The sequence below is a fragment of the Anser brachyrhynchus genome, assembly GCF_964034855.1.
Source record: "Anser brachyrhynchus genome assembly, chromosome: 11".
NCBI lineage: Eukaryota > Metazoa > Chordata > Aves > Anseriformes > Anatidae > Anser > Anser brachyrhynchus.
In genome coordinates, this window is record NC_137706.1 from 17,976,795 (window position 1) to 17,996,949 (window position 20,155).

The 20,155-nt window shown below is 44.8% G+C and overlaps 1 long non-coding RNA gene across 11 annotated transcripts in view; it reads left to right on the top strand.

Annotated features, from left to right (window-relative positions):
• Positions 1-18,983, top strand: part of LOC308200849 — a 550,918-nt gene extending 531,935 nt beyond the window's left edge. For 10 of the 11 annotated variants that reach the window (XR_013955867.1, XR_013955868.1, XR_013955869.1 and 7 more), the window contains one exon: positions 8,891-18,983. This is a non-coding gene — a long non-coding RNA (uncharacterized lncRNA). The remainder of the gene's footprint in view (positions 1-8,890) is intronic. The other variant, XR_013955866.1, reaches the window with a different exon arrangement.
• Positions 18,984-20,155: the final 1,172 nt, after the last annotated feature.

Consider the following 20,155-nt stretch of genomic DNA (forward strand, 5'->3'; position numbering starts at 1 on the left):
TCACTGGCTGTGTAGGCAACATGCCTTAGTGGGGGCTGTTTGGAGAGGCTGATTCACCCTGACTGGCACAGTTGTGGCACCTCTGCGTGGGGCATTTACCACCTAAAACCAGGAGACGGGGACAGCTGGGCCTGTCAGTAAATTACACTGCACAAAGACAGCTCTGATTCCTGCCCACCCGTCTGCAGGCAGGGCCCTGGCAGCCGCTCCCGTGTCAGTGCTACATCAGCACATTTGCGAGACGCCCGCACCGCTGCCAACTGGCCCTGCCTGCTCCGAGCAGCAGTTGCGAGCACCTGATGCTGCTGCAGAGAGAATTCGGGCCAGCATCTTGCAGAGTATTCAACAGATCATCACAAGGGAGAGTGTGCCAAGTCCCCGGGGGGTTGCAATTCCCTGGAGAGAAATGGCTGGTACGTTAAGACCACTGGCTACTTGAGAGACTTGCTCAGCTCCAAGCCTTGCCACATCTCCCTGCGCTCTCAGCAGCTGGTTACATCCCCCTGCTTCTGCGGGGCACTGAGAGGTGCAGGCTGCAGCTCACCAGCCTCTGCTCCCTCCCGTACAGCACACCGCTCGCCCTGCCCGCTCTCACTGCTTTCCTTCACACCAGAGAGGGATCTTCCCCATGGGCAGCTGCCCAGCCAGCCTCCATGGCTTTGCGCCAAGCAGAAACGTGAGCTGGGAAACTACCTGGTCTTAAATGCTGTGGGTTTAATGAGATACTTTTTTTTTATGACCTCTGCAGTAAATTGCCTGTGCTCAGTATTGTGTTTGAGCAAGTAACACCCAGCAGAAATTGTAGCAAGGCAGTAATTGCAGAGTATCTGTCTAAGATCTCCGTGCCATCAGGCACGGATTTTCATTTCATACATTAGTCACAATTTGCTGTCATAGCTCCATATAATCAGTACATTCCTTTTAATGTGTAGAAGGAAAAGGGGGAGGAGGAAAGGGGAACAAAAAGCTGCCCAGAGCTGGGGAAATATGTGGAGCTGCTGTTTGGAAGCCGAATTCTGCATCTTGTGTGGCGCTCTCTGTTACCTCTCCAGATGACCAGAGGCTACATTGCTACTCGAGTCACATACCTCTTAACACAAAGTCAGGGATTAAGACAGGAAAAATGTATTTGCATGCCCATTCCTGGAGGGTTTTAGTGAACACTGGGTGGATTATATACCAGATTTTACATCATTACCACTGCCCAAGCTGCAACAACAGCAGATTCCCAGCCATCCTAATGCACACGTTTTTTTCTGGAAAGCTGCTTCTTAGAAATATGGACTCCTAAATGGGATGGGGAGAATGTCTCGCTGCTTTGCTGAGTGATGCCATCTCAATCACATGCACCTACGGCATTAGGTGAATTAGGAGAACGTGGGCTTGTGCTGTGTGATCTTCCTTGGGAGAGGTCATGGGGGTCCTGGAAGGAGAGGGACCTGAAAGGGGCAATCGCTTCTGGCTTTTACTGCTAAAGCAGCCTGTGCTTTGGCTAGCAGGTGACAAGCTGCTGTCATTAGACAGAAAGCAGCTTGGAAAGTCAGAGCTGATGGTCAGAAAAAAGCCAGCATCATTCCTTCAAACCAGCATCCACAGCTAGAAAAGAACTATGCTCTGGCCCCCATAATCTGAATACTTTTTGGCACAGCAGTTTTAGAGTCAGCAGCTCAGGCTGCAACTTCAGCTGGGAGAACCTGCTTCACTAACGGCCTGTTTTTACACCCTTCTACTCTGTGCTCATTAGATATTGAGAGTGAGGCCATCGTTCCTGTACCTGCACATCTCGGTCCAGTCTCTAGCTTTTCACACAGCAGAAGAGTGTGCCTTTCGCTGAGATTGGAGAAAGCATTACGATGAATGCCGTGGGATTTTTCACTCATTTGTGTCCACTATCATGAAATCCTAATGCAAAAATCTTCACATTTCAAATAGCGTTTGACTCTTTCTGTTTCTTTTGACAGTCTGCACGGCTGCAGTCGGGAAATTACTGCCTCGCAGTAGTTGGTACCTAGTCCACCGACTCTTTGGGCCCATCTCATGTCTAGCTTGAAATCTGCATAATGAGAAGAAAGCCATTTTCCTTGCAATCCATTCTCCTGTTCAAAGCTTCTCATGTGCCAGGTTGTTGGTTTTTAATCACACAAAATGGTATATATTAATGAGCTCTGAAGTTACATAAAGATAGATCTAAAGCATAAAAACACTAATATGCCCTGTAGCATTCAGTGCTTTGAACACAGAATGGCATCTGTGTGAGAGTGTGATTGCATGCAGCTATGGAAACCAGTGCCAGAAAATGAGGAAATGCTGAACAAGTGGTGCAAGATTGGAAAAAACTGGGAACAAAGATATTCAATTTGCATAAAAAGGCCTAGTTCGCGAGCAGCCTGAATTGTGCAACTTTCTGCTTTAAAATGGTTATTTTCTAGTTCTGCTGGCAAAGTGTGGATTGTCGATTTCCTGAATGAAAACACTCCCCCACTCCAGCCCCCAGCAGAAATAAAGGGTAAGCAGGTTCCCAGGTCAGATGTGGCTGTTCCAAATGGGACAAGTTCTGCAAATGTGAATAAGTGCAAGGCCTTTCCTTGTCTTTGCGTCCATCCTGAGCCATTTCCTTCTCATTTCCAGATGGTGCCAATTAAAAGTAAGAACCCCTGCCCTAATGGTTGTTAACAAAACAAGCACAATTTCAGACTTTAATGAGTAAAACTAGAGTCACATAATATGGCCAAGAAAAGCCAAAATGAAAAGAAAGATTGCAGTTGGCAAACACTCAGGTTGCTGGGTCTTAAAATTGTAAAATGCAATGGCCGGAGATTTGGTTTTAATACTGAGGGGTGCCTTCTACAGCTGAGTTCAGTGGGATTATTTTGGGGCTTAAAGATAAGCGCTTGGATAAACCATTCCAATCAGTGACTGAGGCAGGACTTAAACAGTAAAGCTGGGCCACATGTAATTCATATTAGAAGGTATTTATATGATGTATTATTGAGTTCCTTTTATTAATCAGTAATTGGCAATTAAGATAGCATCCATGCTTTCAAAAAAATAAAAATAAATAAAAATCAGGTATTTCTGGTTAGCAGAGTTTACCATTGAGATGGAGCAAAAACCTCTGGATAGAAATGGAAGCTACAAATCAGATACAGATGTTTTAGTTCAGGAGAAGGCAATTAACTATTCTGACCAATTACCTCAGGATATAATGGATGATCTGTCACTTGAAAACCTCACCTTGAGGGTAAGCACCTATCTGGAGAGCATCCTCCTGTGCAGTTGTGTGTAACTTGTCTTAATCTGCAGATTCTTGAAAATACTCCTGTGGAGGTTCCAGCTCTTAGGTAGCAAATCTTAGGAATGCCTTGTTTGTACTCGTTACCTTTTCCTGACTCTGCACAAGTAAGTCGTGAGCCCTGAGATTTGTAGACCACAGTCTGAAAAAAGGAAATAATAATTTGTGCAACCCAAAGTTCTGAAGTTGACAGAAGGATTACTGAAAAAATTCCCTGGTTTCTGACCATACGGTCTCTAAATCCATAAAGATATGTTGGGACTGTAGTCTAGAGGAGCTAAACTGAGCATATATTGGATAACCTTTTCCTTTAATAGTTTATTTCTGTGTTGGGAAAAATACTGTGGTATTTTTATACTTGAAAATGCTCGATTTTTTTTGTCTGTGTGTGATCATATTCAAAGCCTGAGCACACACCAGCTGGTAGGATTCTACATCACAACCATGCCCATTACAGCATAAGCCTGTTAAAAAAGGAAGGAAGAAATACAAATATTTCAGGCTATTCTTCTATGCCAATTTCCAATATTTGCTTCCCTCCTTCCATGAAGCACCAGCATGGAGCAGAGCAGGTTTAACACGTTTACATCACACAAGATGCTCGTCTTCGTATGAAACCTATAGTCTGCTGGCCAAGAGGTGGCACTAACGAAACACACTGTGCTGTAACTAATTAAGAGAGGGGCGTTTTTTTTTTTCCCCCATCTTCAGAACTAATCTGCACAAATGTTGCTGCACTGAGCACATGACAATAAACAAATCCCAGTTCAAGTTTCTCGGCACGCTCTGTACTGTTTGGGCATATGCTGAATCGCACTTGGACTTTAATAAAGAACTGATGGTTCCACTTGCAAGGGGAGCTGTCACGCTGAAGTGCGAACCTCTGAGGTTGCCTCTCGATAACTCAGAAATGTTCTTTTATCTGTTTTTCTCTTGCGCTGCTAATTGAGAATTGTGTGAAAATCTGTGTTCAGATGTTTACTCAGGAATGGGATCACCAGACACTTCTGGCTTGAACAAAGAAGAAACAGTCATTTATAGCACGAGCTGATGAAGTTCCTCATTGTTCTAACTCTGCACCAGAATCTAAGGTGACCCTAATCTGCTCCAAGCAGTCTGTGACTCAGCATGTGTTATAACCATATCCTGCCCAGCTCAGTAGGAGAGGCAACGTGGATGCACACGGAGAGGGGTGCAGAGGCTCTGCAGGCAGGTATCATCAGCTTCACGCAGTGCTCTCTGCAGGTACAACTTCAGGACCTTTACGATCACAGCGGGGCAGGGTCAGAGACGTGGGCTTGTCCCCCATGGCACCATGCCCTGTCAAAGCAGTGGAAACCACACAGCAGGTCTGAAGAGGCTGTAATTACTGTAGGACGTAGGAGATAAGAGCAGTGACGCGGGGTCACACCATCCAGCCCAGTGATTTCAGAGGTCCAGTGACGAGTATGGGGACAGAGCTAGTATAGGAGAGTATTTTGTGGCACACATTCCCAGAGGCTTTCTAAACCAAAGGATGCAAGTAGATCATCAAGTGTAACACCCACCAACTTCCAGCTGGAGTCTCCTTCTTAAGCCTCTTATTCCATCCACCCTGAAACCACTGAAGGTTATCATGAGGCTTGGGAAGAAAGGAGACGTGCTCCTAGTCTGTTCCACAGAGCATAAGCCTCTACAATCACAGGAGAAGATCCAGAGTAAAACCTTAAACTCAAAACTCCCTTGAGGGACATGCAGCTCTTCACGACATCCACATCGCCACGGAGTCATCTCAGAAATTCATACAGGTCAGACAGCGAGGTGACTCCTTGCTCAGAGTCAACTCCTGCTTCCCAAGCTCCAAGAAGGTAAATCTGGGTATTTCTCCCCATGCCCTGTAGCTTGCACAACTGCCCAGGTTCTTCATTGCTGTTGTATTTGCTTTGTCATTTATTACTGAAGTGAGACAAGGAACACAAGAGTGATTCAGCAGATCACTAAGGAGCAAAAAGAAAGGAGGAACTGTTGTCGTTCTTGCAGAGACAGCTTTAAAATTGTTTGTATGTGTTTGTGTGTAACTGGACAGAGGGAGCGAGAGTCCCATAGGTGAGCAGCTGTCAAGAAAAGGCCTGCATTACTGCTGAGATGTCAGGCCAGCGGTCATGGCACAGATGTGCTGAAGCTACTCTGAGTTCCTGCACAGATGTTGCTTGCCAGCACCAGTTCAGAGCCAGCTGCTGTGCATGGCTGGCTATAGGGCTTGGTTTCCTACAGAAATTCTCGGAGGGTAAATGGCAAAGGTCCTCCGGTTTGGATGGAAACCCTAGTGCTCTGTTCAGATGCAAGGAGTCAGTTTAGAAATCAGATTAATGCTGTATGGAGGGATTTCTGAGCCAGCACATTGGGCTGTGCTTCATACTGCAATCAAAGAAATTAGAGGCAGCAAAAGGTTACATCATCCAGGTCTTAATCCAGATATACACATACTAAAAATTGTGGCACATGGTTAAATGCTTTGCTAGGTCAGAGACCTAATTTGCTCCCTGTCAGTAGGGCTGTTCTCTATCATGGACATTGTTTGGGCTAATTAGACTGTGCTCCTGGCCATTGCAAGAGCAAAACCCAAGGCATGAATCCTCTGGCACTTCTAAGTGCTGTCAGCATTTTGCAGATAACAACAAATAATAATAACAACCTTTGTGTTTGAGGTCTGCGCTCGGGGTGGTTTCAGGGGTGATCAGATCTGGCAGGAGGATTTCCAAGCCAATCAGGACAGCCCCAGCCCAGTGTGAAAGATGCCCCAGATACAATCCTGAATGCAGAGTTATTTTTGTGCCCTTTTTTACCTCCACTCTGCCTCCAATTTCTAACCGTTCTCGTGGATCATCCCTCCCCGGTTTTTAGACTTTAAATGCTAAACTGCATCTTCGCTAGGTCTGGTTTAAGGCTTATGAAGTACATTTGCTATTGCATGACTGATTTGCATACAAAATTAACTTCCATGCACCTACACACAGAGGCTGATGGTTATTAACAAGCTCTCCTGTCCCTGGATTCACCTACTCGTTGCAGCTGGTTTGTAACCTTGCAAGAAGGGGCCCTCCTTGCACCCATGTGTGCGTGCAGTGCTTAATCTTCTTCCCTCAGCAGCACACAGAGGCACCGCTGCAATGCAAACAACGTTCATAATGCCATAATGCTTGCTACACGTGAAAATTTGACACATCATTGGGCACATATTTTGTGCATGAAATTCCACAGGCGGCTTGAAGATAACGTGCTCCTGCAACATGGTCTCTGCTTTGCTTTCCGAGAGCTAGATTCATTTTTTAACCCAGCTGAAACATTTCCTATCACGTAATAAAGACGCTGAGGACAATCCTGGGTTAGAGACCAATGCTATCTGGTTTTTAAAAATTAAGGTTTGTCTGCCTCCTTTAGAGCCCTTTGTCTGCCTCCTTTGCAGGCTTTTTAAACTGTTTGCCTGACACATTTCTCGGGGACTGGAGGCCAGCAGGCCTGGCTGCGAACACTAGGTGGCACTTTGCAGCAAGGAAGGTTAACAGCTTACGCAACTAAATGAAAACCTCATTTATTGCCCTCATTCACAGGGCAAGACTTTTTGCTCACCGTGTCCTCACCGCCTCATTGGTCCTAATTCAGCGTTTAGTCCGCAGAGAAAAACCCGACCAGTTCCCAGACAAATTCTCACCTTCACCAAAGGATAAATCTCTGGTGGCATGATTAGTTCATGATGAACTCTAGCTTACATTAATATCAGTCAGACCACTTCGTGCTCTGCCTCAAGTTGCAGCATATGCACGGAGCCTCAGTACGATAATTGCTGGGCCAGATACTCCAAAAGCTGTAAAATCTTCCTCCCAGTGAAAAGACAAAGCCGGACCCAGCAATGACCTTGCTGCCACATACCAAAGTGCAGCATCAGGACACGAGGGTGCCACTTCAGGCGTATAGATTCTTCCTGCCTCTCCTATAGGGTTGTGTCTGGTGCTGCATGGATAATTTCAAAAGGCCAGATGTTGCCCTCAGTTCATGCCTGGGATTCGCCAGGCAATGGCACAAGGGAGCAGAGCATGATGGTGTTCCTCACATCCACGCCACAACAGAGGAGAGAAAAAATGGTCCAGCCCCCACAGAGCACGCTTCTCCAGGCTCAGCCCTCCCTGAGAGCAAACATACCCCGCGTGTTTGTGCACAAGTGTCCTCAGGCCTCAAGAAAATGCAGCCACTGCTTCAGACAAACTGGGAAGAGGACAAATGGCTTTTGGGAGGGGGGTGCAAGCTCTTATTTTACTTCAGCCCACTCCGAATCCCAGGGCTGAGCTCCAGGCTCTGCCATGTTCAGTCTCAGGAGGACCAGGCGGAGAGCTCAGCAGTGGGACCACTCACCTTCTAAGACACTGTGATAAAAAGGCAAGTAAAGGGGCAGGTCCAGGCAGCACAGGGGACAAGCGTTTTCCTTTTGCCATATTGAAACACTGACAGGGAGACACGCAGGTATCTCAGACGCTTCTCCCCAGGTTGGCTGAGGACAAGGAGCTGCCCTTTTCCCTGCTGACTGCTGTAGCTGGTTCGAGGGCCAGCACTCATGGGAACGTGGCCTCTTTTATTTACCCCTGAGGCTACTCTGGAATAGTAACCCACAGCCAGCCTCAGCCTGCCTTGCAGAGCCGGTACCTGAACGTGGTCCGGAGCATCCTCCTCCTCTCCAGGAAGCTGAGGTTTACCCCACCCTCTGCCCAGTCAGGCCTCCGGGCAGCACCGAGCCCAGTGAGTGCCCTGCAAGCAGGGCAAGAAAGCAGGCTGAGGCCACGGTAAACATCTTGCTGCTATCTATTTAGGTGCAAGGGTAAACTGCCACTGAATACATGGCAAACGTGACGCACAGGAGGCTTAAGATTGCCTTCAGCACTCAGGTTACCCGTGGGGAGCAGCAAGCACAGCTGGAGCCCACCCTCCCGGCATTTGGGGCCCTCTGCTGAGCTCTGCCCCACGGCACCTTCCTGGGGAGCTGTGCAGGCTGCGCTGCCACACTTGGGGCAGGGCATTGCGTTCAGGGCAGGCAGGGCAGAGCTGGTGAGCGCAGCCCTACCTCTGGGCAGGCAGAACGGCTGCGTCCTGCTGGGCTGCATGGAAACACTCACACCGTGTGCTCTCCTGAGCCCATGCCCTCCTTCACCCCTTCCTCCAGACATCTCCCAGATGAGATCCAGGGGAGATCTCCCACTGGTGCTGCTTCACCTGTTTTGGAAACCTTTTTTGTGCCTTGTATAGCCATTATTCCTTCATCCTTTTGATAGGGCTTCCACCTCGGCTGACTGTCAGCTGCTGTTACTCACACGGAGCTGCAGCGCTTGGCCCGGCTTGATCTTTCCCAAGGTCTTTCTTAGCTGCTTTCAAAACAGACATGCACCTCCCACCTTTTGTGGCTTTCTCTCTCTTTTCTTTCTTTTAAATAAAAGATATCTACATTTTTAAGACATCACCTGGATTATTTCTTTATCCTTTCCTGTCTCCTCACCAAGGTCAGTGCTTCATTGTTTGGAAGTATTTCTTAGCCTTTCCTCCATCAGATCACTGTACCTCTTTTTTCCACAGCTACCTGATGGTCTCCAGTCCCTAGCTCTCTTCCAGCGACTTGCTGCAGTCTGTGAACCAGTCAAGAGCAGACTGCACATCTGCACAGCTTCCCCTTATTCCAGGAAGAGCTGAACGATTCTCAAAAACAATTCCAGCCTCTGATGCAGGAATTGATTCCAGCAAGTACTGCCCTGCTCTAACTCAGTGGTTTGATTTTACATTACTCACCCTTGTTTTGTTCTGCCTCTGGTTAATATTGTTTCCCAGCTCCTCCAACAAACTGTGGGCAAATTCAAGCGGATGTCTGTCAAAGGACTGAATAGAGACCTGAAATTGTATCCCAGTCCCACAGCCACGGCTGAACAGCACTGGTAGCTACCACCATGCTGCTGCTGGCCTCCACTGTTGGTGGTGGCTGCAGCAGCGACAGCACAGACAATGAAACAGAGGCTGTGATACCAGAAAGGCAGTGCCTATGGCCCAGAGGGGGCCACACACCAGTGGCACCAGTCCAGCACGGGCTCAGTCTGGCTCAGGGGCAGGAAGGGTGAGGGAAAGCTCCTGCTCGCGGTCCTCCTGAGGAGCGAGCCACAGAGGGCCCAAGGTGGCTGGGCACGGGATGCCTCGCTGCTAACACTGGCACCCAGCATTCCCGGCCTCATCCAGTATTGTCTGCGCTGAAAAAGCTTCCAAACCAACCAGACAACAGATTGCAGCATATTCTTCCATTCTTCCCTCATCACAGAGTATAGCCCTATTAACCTAATAAAGAAGCTTCAATCTCTTTTCAGTTCAGGAGAATTCTCTCCATTGTTTCCAAAGAATTCTTTCTGGATGTACTGCCAAGAGCGTGCATTTTCTATCGTGTTCCAAGTTGCTTGAAACAACAAAGAATTATCCTTACAATTAAGATCAGGCTGTACAATTTAGATGTGCCTTAAAAGAGTTATTATTGTCTGCCAGAGATGTATTGTTCTTCCCCATTTAATTTTATTTACTTTTTTTTAGTGGATGCAACAGTTACGCTGTCATTTATCGGAGAAGAAGGAAGCAGCAGCTGCAGAGCTGTGTATATAAAATAAACACAATGTGGATGAAGCTATCACAAGCTCGGATTTAAAGGAGGAGAGGGGGAGGATTGCTTTTAATAAGATCTTGTGTCAGTAAAGTTGTGAGATGGAACTGCAGGGTCTTACCTATTAAAAACAGAAGTGGGAACAAATTCTTTTATTTAATGGAACAGCAGTGTTAGCTGCATGCATACAGACAGAGGGCTTAATTTAAAAAGTAAAAAGCAATTTGGTCATTCATGTTCAGACTTCGGGCACTCCACAGAGCATGCCAAACACACTCACTTCTTTTTAACCCTTTGGCTGCAAGGCCCGTACGGTACGGAAGAGGCAAAGCCACGGTGCATTTGTTGAGCTGAACAGAACTGTTTTCTCCCTCGAGGTGCTGGGGAGGCAGCCAGCTGATCCCCAGGAAAGGCAGGTGGGAGGCAGGCGGCCTGCCCCCAGCTCTGACGCGGCTTTGTTGTGTTAGCTTGCGTGAATCGTTCCGCTTGCCATCGGTACAAACACAGATGCTGATGCTATCAGTGGCTGCTGCTTGTTTGTTTATTCATCTGTACTAAAACCAGTGACTAGGAAGCCCCAGCAAGCATGAGAGCACCCAGACCAGAGCGCTGTATGAGAGCCAACTGCAATTGTACTCTGCGAGTTTGCAGCCGAGTGCCACAACATCGCATGCCGTGACATGAATCTGCCCCATCCCTCACAGGCTCACGCAGCGGCGGGTTGTGCTAGCTTGGAAGGATGCCTAAATCGCTCTGAGGCTGCACTCACACAATGAAACGTCTGTCCTGAAACCAACAGAGGCAACTGCAGACATGGGCTCGGTGGCTCAACCCACGCTGCACAGCATAAGGGGGTCGGTGGCTCTGGGGTGTCCTGTTTGGGAGGTCCGTGCACCTCGTGTGGTGCATCCAAGCAGAGGGGGACAGGAGCCGGGTCAGCCACGCATGTAATAGGTGGATGAACATCCTTATTGCAGGTGTTTTAGAATAAAGCTGAAACCATTTTGTAATACAACGAGATTCAGGTGATAAGAGTAATAACAGACACGCTCCTCCACTGCACCGCATCTGTTCAGGCAGCAACCTCACTGCAGCTGGAGCCAAACTAGCTCCGGACAACTCTGAACCAACCAACTGCGGCTGTATTTTCATAAACATGCAAACACACACACACACAGAGCTCTATTGCGGGCATTATTTCATTAACAGCATAATTGTGCAAAATAGGTAAGTATTTTCTATAATTGTATAATCAGCATATAATTATATAGAGCAGAAAATATAAACATAAATTAAATAGGTGAATGCATTTATTATTCAGATATAAATTTCAGTGGTAACTGAAATCACGCCACTGTGTACGTGTGTGTAATTAATAGAGCACTGCAATGAAAGATGTTGTATTTATGTAACTACCTGATAGAGCTACGGCCACCTTTGCTCTAAGACAGATTGCAGTGCTGCTGCTTACAGAGGCATCAGAAGACTCGAGCCATGCAGCTGCATTTGAGGCCTGCCGCCAGCATGAGGGATGTCTCCTTCTCACTCCGCTGAAAATTTAACAGCAATAATAAAAGGAAATAGGTATAGCTTCTGCTTTGCAGCTGCACGTGCACAGCGAGGCCTCATCGTGCACAGAGACCAGCGACTCCATCTGCCCACACGGAGAAATGGGATTACACAAACTCCTCTGAAACACAAAGAACTGCGCTGGGAAGTCAGAGGAGAAAGGGCTTTTCTTCCTAGTTCAGCCACAGGCCTCAGCTAGCTGCCTACCTCCTTGACTTAAAGCATGGCAATAGTGGGTAAAAGAGAGGCAGCCAGAAGTGGTGTTGTTTTTTAAGATGCTGCACTGTGAAATGACGTCTTACGCTAGAGAATATGAAATCACCATCTAGACCTCTTAGAGCCAGTAACCCAACCTGACAAAAAGTAGTATGGAAATTCTGATAGAAAAGGTGCTTAGATCATTGACCTCCTTTCACTCCTGCTTCTGCTTATGTGAGCTGTAGTTGGCCACTGGAGGCAGATTTAGGTGTCTAGGGTTTTATGTCTCATCTAGAAGAGCCATATTCCAGAAAAACAAACCCATTAGCCCAAGCATCTTCCAAGAGAAATGTTTTATCATATGGAACGGCTCAGGGATTCAGCCTTCAACGAGGACTGTGCTTCGATCACAGATGGGATCTTGGGAACTGCACTAAATCACAGATGGTATATTTTTTCCTATAATTCACAAAATGGGCTATTTCCACTGCTTGCTGTTTTTTTTCCCTTCTCTGATTTTTATATTTTGCACATGGCAATTGCAAACATAGATACAATTTTTTAAAAGGGCCCTTGAAAACATTTTCTTTTAATGATGCATGTAATCTTTTCCTGCTCAGTACATCTAACACCAACATGTCATCCTTTTCAGAAATTAAAACATAGTTAATTTTAATAGGATTGGGTTTATGGTTCATATGTTTTGCTTATTTATATTCTGTGTCATTTCTATTTTCTTGGATAAGCTCGAAATTCCCTTGTTATCTCTTGAAATATTGTGTCAGCCATGAGCTACTTTCTAGACTGAGACATGGCAGCCTCTGCTGTTGCCCACTCTTGGGCTGCAGGAAACTGGCGGATCACACATTTGTACTCCTTACAGTCTGTGTTATCTTAATTCTGAATCATCACCAGCTCAAGAAAGCAGCACAGCCCAAATTCACCCTGTCAAACCTTGGCCCTTTGCTGGGGCAATGTACTCAGGCACCCTACAAAACCCCTGAGCAGTCAGAGGGAGAGGGTGGAAGGAGGGAGGGGAGGAGAGGGAGAGAAAGAAGCACCCCAGCCATCAGCGAGTCGCTCCTTGGAGAAGCTTCTCTCTCTACTGTCTATACAAGCAGCCTAAGGCAGGCAGGTACTTCACCCAAGTTGGGGAAGGGAGAGGAATTTGGACATCCTCCAAACAACTTATCGTCTTAAAACATAAAACAACAGATGGAAACAGAGAGATATGGGGGTCCACAAACAGTCAATGAGATTGTGATAGGAGTTTGCGTAACGCACGCCGGTCTCTGCACATCAGTGCAGAGCCTCTTCCGAGCTGCTAAGTGACAGCAAAAAAAGCCAAAATTACATTTAATACTTGCCTGAAATTGCTTCATTGTTTTCCATGTAAACTGCTGCTATAGCTGGCACAAAGGTTTTATTTGTTTGCTGGTAGGAGAGGAGGACAGCCGATACAATATGAATAAGAGAAAAGGTAGCTATGAGCAAATCTCCGTTCAGCCACGATTCAAAAAGATTTAGAGCTCCACATGTTGATAGCAGTATAGAAACAACCGGGCTCCCACCAGCAGCGTGCTGCGATCCAACCTCTGGGGATCCTTTTCTATATCCATTTAACTTTTCCACCTCATTTGCTATCACAAGCTGCTCAAATGCTGTTGTCATTTTGTTTCTGTTTTGTATTTACTGATGTTATCAAATATTACACTTCACTGGAGGGTAATCTAGACAGCATTGCATGCCCTCTTCAGTACAGAGCTGCTCAAACATTCGTGTGTCAGCCCCAAAGCCAAACAGCGAATCAAACCAAAACCCTGTGCAAGTCAATGGGAATCTTTCCACCAGGCTTTGAATCAGCCTTTTTGAGAGTATTTCTAATTCACGTTAAATCAGGATTGAATAATCCTTTGGCAGTGACAGGAGCTCAGGGTTGTCGCAGCACGGAATCACATTCAGGCTGAGTTCAGGGCTGCTTGGCTCACACGGGTAGCCAGGCTTTCTGTGCTTTCTGATGATTTTTCTCACTCTCAGGAAAAGTGCTCAGCAATCTCCCCAGGTCACAGCCAAAGATCTTGACCTGCTAAAGAACAGCACCAAATCCACCATCAATGCTTCTGCCTGAAATGGGATCACACTTCGGAGCACTCTACCTGCACAAAACTCATGACCTCACGCCAAGTCCTTGCCAACGCACCTCTCTCACACCCTGCCTTTTTCTGTGAACCAGAACCATGGGACTTTGTGGGCTAGGGGTTGTTTCTGGAAAGAATCTATCACCCATGCGTTCTGCTGTTCATTTACCATATTTTTGTTGTTGGCCTCCAAGTTTTCCACAGCCTCCTGTGGCTTTCTCCACTATTTAAATATGCACTTGCATGAAATAATATTTCTTTGTGTGTGATTTTTTTTGGACTCTACTAGTATCCTGTTAATGTGCTCCCTCTCCCAAGTCTCTCTGGTGTCAAAGTGGTGCTGTACTACCACTCCAGTTGCCTTTTTGGCTGACAACATGAGAAAAGATGAGGAAAGGGTCATGCGTTCGTATTTTTCACAGACCCAGGATGCTAAGTAGCCAGAGAAAAAGGGTATGTGAGGGGCAGCGTTCTGACTGCATCTCGGAAATGTCCCCACGAGGGAGCTCCACAGCTGGAACGGATCCTGCTCCTGGGTTTTAATGCTCACGCAGCCTTTCCCATACGGCCCAACTATTCAGCCTTTATGAGACGGAAGTGGATATGAGCCTAAACGCTAGAGATGTAGTGAGTTTGTAGTCACACCACACATGATTTAGTGAATAACTGATGCAAGGCAAAAAGATGGCAGAGCTCTGTGATCTAACAGCTGTGCAAACAGGCTAGAGAATTTAAAATTCAGGAAGCTATATCTGCAGGAAAGCGTTTAAAAAAAAATCCCTAGTGCCACATCTGGTGGCATCAAATTGTCATTATGACATGGTATTTAAGATGATTTAATGGGTTTATTGCCGAGAAAGAACCTTGGAGTTTGCTTAAACTACTGTGCATTAAAAGGATGTAACTCTTTAAATGATATTCTGACAAAGTACTGCCTAAACAGTTCATTATCTTCCAGGAATACACACGTATGTATATCAGCATGTGTTATATGGCAGATCAATAGACAGGAAGACGAATACAGCTTCTATCTACATGCACATGTATTTAACAACATACTACAGCGGACTCACGTGTTGCAGAAGCTATTTTTTTGGAAAAATGCATTCACTCCCTTTTGTCCTTCGCTCTTCTACACCTCATACATCCATATAGCAGGCAAGATTTCTGTCCACCTTAATTACTTCTCACTTATGGCACTGAATCAATGGGTGGTTTTGAAACAAAGGATTGAGCTACTAAAAACAGCCCGGCAAAGTGTCTGGGAAAGGTTACTGAATATAGATGACTTCTAAGAAAAGGTGTCGAGGAAAAGAAAAGGTGTCTCTTTTCTTGCTGAATAATTTTAATGTGACTTAGTGTTTCTTTCACCTTTAGTTCCCGGAACAGTTCTCATTTCCTCTGAATGTTCTGACTTCTTATCTCAGGCCCTTTCAGCTTGTTGATTTTAAATTCAATCTGGCTAATTCAAATTCAAGGCACACTGCTCCTGAAGTCTTTCACCGTCCCTTGATTCCACAGAAGGGGGCTGTTAATAGTATGGGGTTTTGTCAGTGAGGAGCGGCGCAAACTTCCTTTTACACTTATTCCTTTCATACTAGATTGACACAACACATTGCAAGCTAGTCAGACAGTCTTGCTGTAGGTGTCTAACTTGGGCGATTCTCTCTCTGTGACTGCACACAGAACACAGTTTTCCAACCAAAGGTGCTCTGATGCACACCTCAGAGGCCTTACGTGAACAATAAAGACCATCACCTGGGAAATGACATGACAGAGCAGATTTGCCTAACTGGACATATTCCTGAATAATCCCATCGAGTCACCAGGAGCTTTTCCATCATCTATGGCAATTTTCCACCATCAATGCATTTGCCTTTTAGCATTTGAATAAACTGTCAGAGCATAGCCTGCCTCTGCTAGCCAACCCTGCATGCGTGTAAAATGAAAGCGAAAAAGGCAGCTTTTCACTGATCGAGGCATAATTAACTGTTCAGACACCTAGAGTGACCTAGCATGGAGCTCCCCATGTCCCAGGTGAGCCACCACCAACCTGTGCAGTAACACGCCTGGTTTATGAGGGGATGCCCACCACGCTACCGGGCACAGCTTCGCTGAGCTGATTCCGTGCTGCTGACCCTCCTCCGTGCAGTCCCACCACACAGGCAAAGCCAGCTCGCAGACAGCTCTTACTGACAGTCTGCCCTATAGCATTATGCTGCCTGTTTACATCTCTGACTTGAATTTTTTATGTATCCATAACAAATTACATTTATTTCTTTTCTTTTCCCCTTGTAAAATCCAGCCCTTACAAGGCAGGAAGGAAGCTGGAGTTTGTTTCCTCTGAAAGTAAGTCATCTTCATTTCAAAACTGAAAGGGGTCTTCAACAGCCAAAGGGCTGGTTTTTCTTTTCTTTTTTTTTTTTTTTTTGGTAAGAGTTTGATAGTGAATAATTGTAAGAGGGAAAAAAATCACCTGAGGTTGTATATTGCCACTTCCTCTTGCATTGCAGTTAATGCAAACCTTTGATTAGCCTGCTGAAGAGACCACACATTCAATAATTTGAAGCAAAAGGTTAATGGTGTTATTACAACTATTATCCCTTTTAAAATCATTATCCTCTTGTTTTTTATGTCTATATTACCTTCACCTTTCCATGAACCCACTTTACCAGCTGTTTCCCTCTGTCATAAAGTTTGCCGAACATCATCCTAGGAATAGGATAAATGCCATGTTTTATCAATCAAGCCTAAGGGAATTCTCAGCTTCTCATAACCCAAACTGTAAAGGGAGACTATTACAAAGTTTCTATTTTGATTTTTAAATTGGCCATGAGTGAAATATACAGTTAATGTCAAGGTGCAAAATGCTGCAATTAAGACACCATTTTTCTTGGGAAGTTTTACAGATTAGCAAAGTATGAAAACTGGAGACTTAGAAGAGACAAATCAATTGTAATTATTTTTAAATTGGTTATTTGTTAGAAGGATAAATAGTCCCAAGAAAAAAATGCCCAAAATGACCAAAATGAAGATAAAGAAAATGCACAAAGCAGAGGTGATGAGTCCGATTCTAAAGCATCGTCCCAACTTAGGCACTTAAATTGCACAGAGTGTCAGGAAGACTTGTGCTCCTGTCCCTAATATTAGAAAATGTGGGTTAATTTCCTAAAATTTCAGAGTGAGATTGACCTCTAAATGCATGGCAGTGTCCGAGACATTTGAAAATGCTCCCTTCCCTCCAGAGACACTAAGATGATTCAGATTGTCTAACTTCAGCCACCTACACTTGGTTGCTCTATCAATATTTGAGCTAAGTCTTTGCTCTTTATAAGAGAGAACTTCTTGGTGCACTTTCTTTTTTTCTTTTTCTTTTTTTTTTTTTTTTTTTTACATTTGGCATCTTCTGTAATCCATTTCCACTTTTTTTCAGATCCTGCGGACACCATTAGTCAGCATCTTTATTGGTTATATATTGAGTCCAGGGTCTAACAGTGGGCCTGGAAGAACTTGTCTACAAGGAAGCAATTTCCAGTTCGCTTAATTAAGTAAAAAAAAATAAAATAAAGCATGAAAGAAATGAAAGGCCTTAAAACAATCAAATTTTTTAAGTGCTCAGTCTTCTGAATGCCAAATAAAAATATGACACTTTTCCTAGAATTTGAAAAGAATCTGTTAATGATAATACCTCTACATGAAAATACCTTCCTTGCAGAATGGCAACAGCACAGCATTTACTGAGCTCTTGGTAAAATAAATGAAGTGCTCTGTGATTGCTTTCTTTGAACATGGAAAAATACAGGTAGCGCATACTAATGTTGTTCAACAATAGTGTCTATCTGCGAAAAGCTTTGATCTGTACAGATATTTAAGCAGAACAAAATGTAGGCTTCGCCTATGCCACTTTTATAATCATGGATGCACAGGAGAAGTTAATGCCTGTATAACTTATAGCGTTGCTGGCAGCAGAAATGAGACATTTTCTTTTTCTCATTTTTAAATTCCAAACATTTGGCTACCAACTTCTGCATGGTAATTCAAGAACAAAAAAGGGAAATTTTTGCCATGTGAAAGATGCAGTAAGTGGCAAATTCCCACTACGAAAGACCCGTGATTGACGTGGTCTTGTCATTATCATTGAAAATAATCTTCCAGTGTGTTATAATGACAAGAGGATGTGTAATGTTATTCTGATACAAGAAAAGACTGTGTACATCCATTGATCCAAAGAATTCTAATTCGCCCCACAGAGGAAGATAAGAATCACTACAGCAGGCAGTTAAAAGTCTGTCTAGACCGGTATCCTGGCTCTGACAATGCCTAATACTTCATATTTCAGAAGAAAATGTCAAAATAGGAGCCCCATTGTGAGCATTTCTAAAAATGAACAGTATTAATAGTAAGTGTGTTCTTATCTCTTATGCTTTTCACCGCTAGCAGACCATTATTGGCTTCCACAACAATAGTTACTGTAGCAAGTGAGTTTTATGTGTGCTCTTCTTTTATATTTATGCATATATGCATAGCTGCATATATATACATGTGTCTATAACACACAGATAATGCATACACATGCAATAACTGAAATGATAATAAGTCCTAACATTTAAGAATTCATGTGCTTTTTTTAAAAGAAAAGGCAAGCTTAACCAGGTATTGTCAGCCAAGCTTTTTCACTGCTGTTTTAATCACAGCTTGAACTAGTTAACAAGAAATTTCTCCAATAAATGTTTAAATATTTTTAAAATGTGGTTAGCCCACTGATGGCTTTAAAAAAGACACCTGGTAAAGTTTAAACACAGAATTCCAGGTTTAGGGAAATGGGCCTCGTGATAAGCAACATAAAAGATTCAACTTTTTCAGCTTTTCAAAGGAAAGGTTTGTGAGGGTAGCTAGAAAAAAATAGCAAGAAAAATAGGTAGAAAAATTAGATCTCTAGAAAAGTCCACATTCAGCAGTGTGAGTGATTTGATCTGATCTCATACAAAGAGGCAAAACAACGATTTGCTATTTAGAATATAGCATTAATAATTTCTAGTTTGAATTGAGACATAATTTCCTTGCAGCTAGCTGAATAAAAATCAGAGGTGACTAGAAAGAATAATGGTGTTGCCATCTCCCGGTACCTTTAAGATGAAATTCAGTGTCTTTCTAGGCTACGTGCTCTGATCCAGTGTTTGTGACAGTCTTTGCTTGCATGCACATGAAGGGGGAGCACGATGTGACTCCAATCATCCCGGTCTCCCCAGGGCCTGTGAAATGAATTGAGAGATTCAGATTCCCTTCCATAATGGGACACGCTCATAAAAGGTGCGGCTCTGCCCTAAGACAATAATTAGATTTCGTGCCCTGCAGCATCAGCTGGTTACCGGTAAATGTAAGAGGATTTTTTTCCCCCAGGTTTGTCAGTCAGCTTCCATCAGTGGGGGTGTTCTACCTGCCTTTTTGAAGGGGAGGCAGGAGCTCCATGTCCTCTCTTGTGGCACCAAGAATATGCTTACAGGTTCAAGGTTGTTTTGGTCACCAGGTTTTAGGGAAAGAAGGTGTTTCAGAGTACTCTTGGTTTTCTGCCTTCTGCCATCCAGGGCTGATTTCTTGGTAGGACCACATGGGGAAAACCCACCTCCCCAGACCTTACCAGTGACAATGCCGTGCTTACCTCCATTCCCTTCCTGTGCTAGGCACTCAAAGTACACGATGAAGGAAACACTGGCTTGGCCTTTAAGTTTGATCTCAGGTACTCAAGGAAAACTTAGTAGCTTGTGCTATGGGTAGGCTTGACTAGATGGACTGAATTCTGGGCAGTTCCTACAAAACTCCAAACCTTTCCTTGGTGTTACAAGGAAAAAGGTTCCATGTCATGGAACTCCAAGCTACTCCAGGGTTAGGAGGTAGAGTATCTGAATGTGTTTCTACAACACCCCTGACATCATCCTTTCTCTTGTAACATCCAACAGTCTGACATCAAGCATAAACACCTCGTGACACATGTATCTATTAAGGACGTGTGTGGGTCTACATGGCAAATCATGCTGAAAGAGCAGGAAAAGCCAAGTGACGCTGTTGTAAGTTAAAGCATGCGTTCCCGTTAGCAGAGCTCAACTGTGATCCCAAGCTGCTTCTTGTCCTGCCGACCACTCGTGTTATCTCAGGCTGCCGACACCACTTCCCATCCATGGTAGCTCTTACCCTACATTCCCTCTTGGCATAAAGCATTCCATTATCTCCATTTTCTGCTGAAGTCATCCCTTTCCTAAGCCTGGGCACCAACCGCAGCAATCAGAAAGGGTGTTGTGAAAAAAA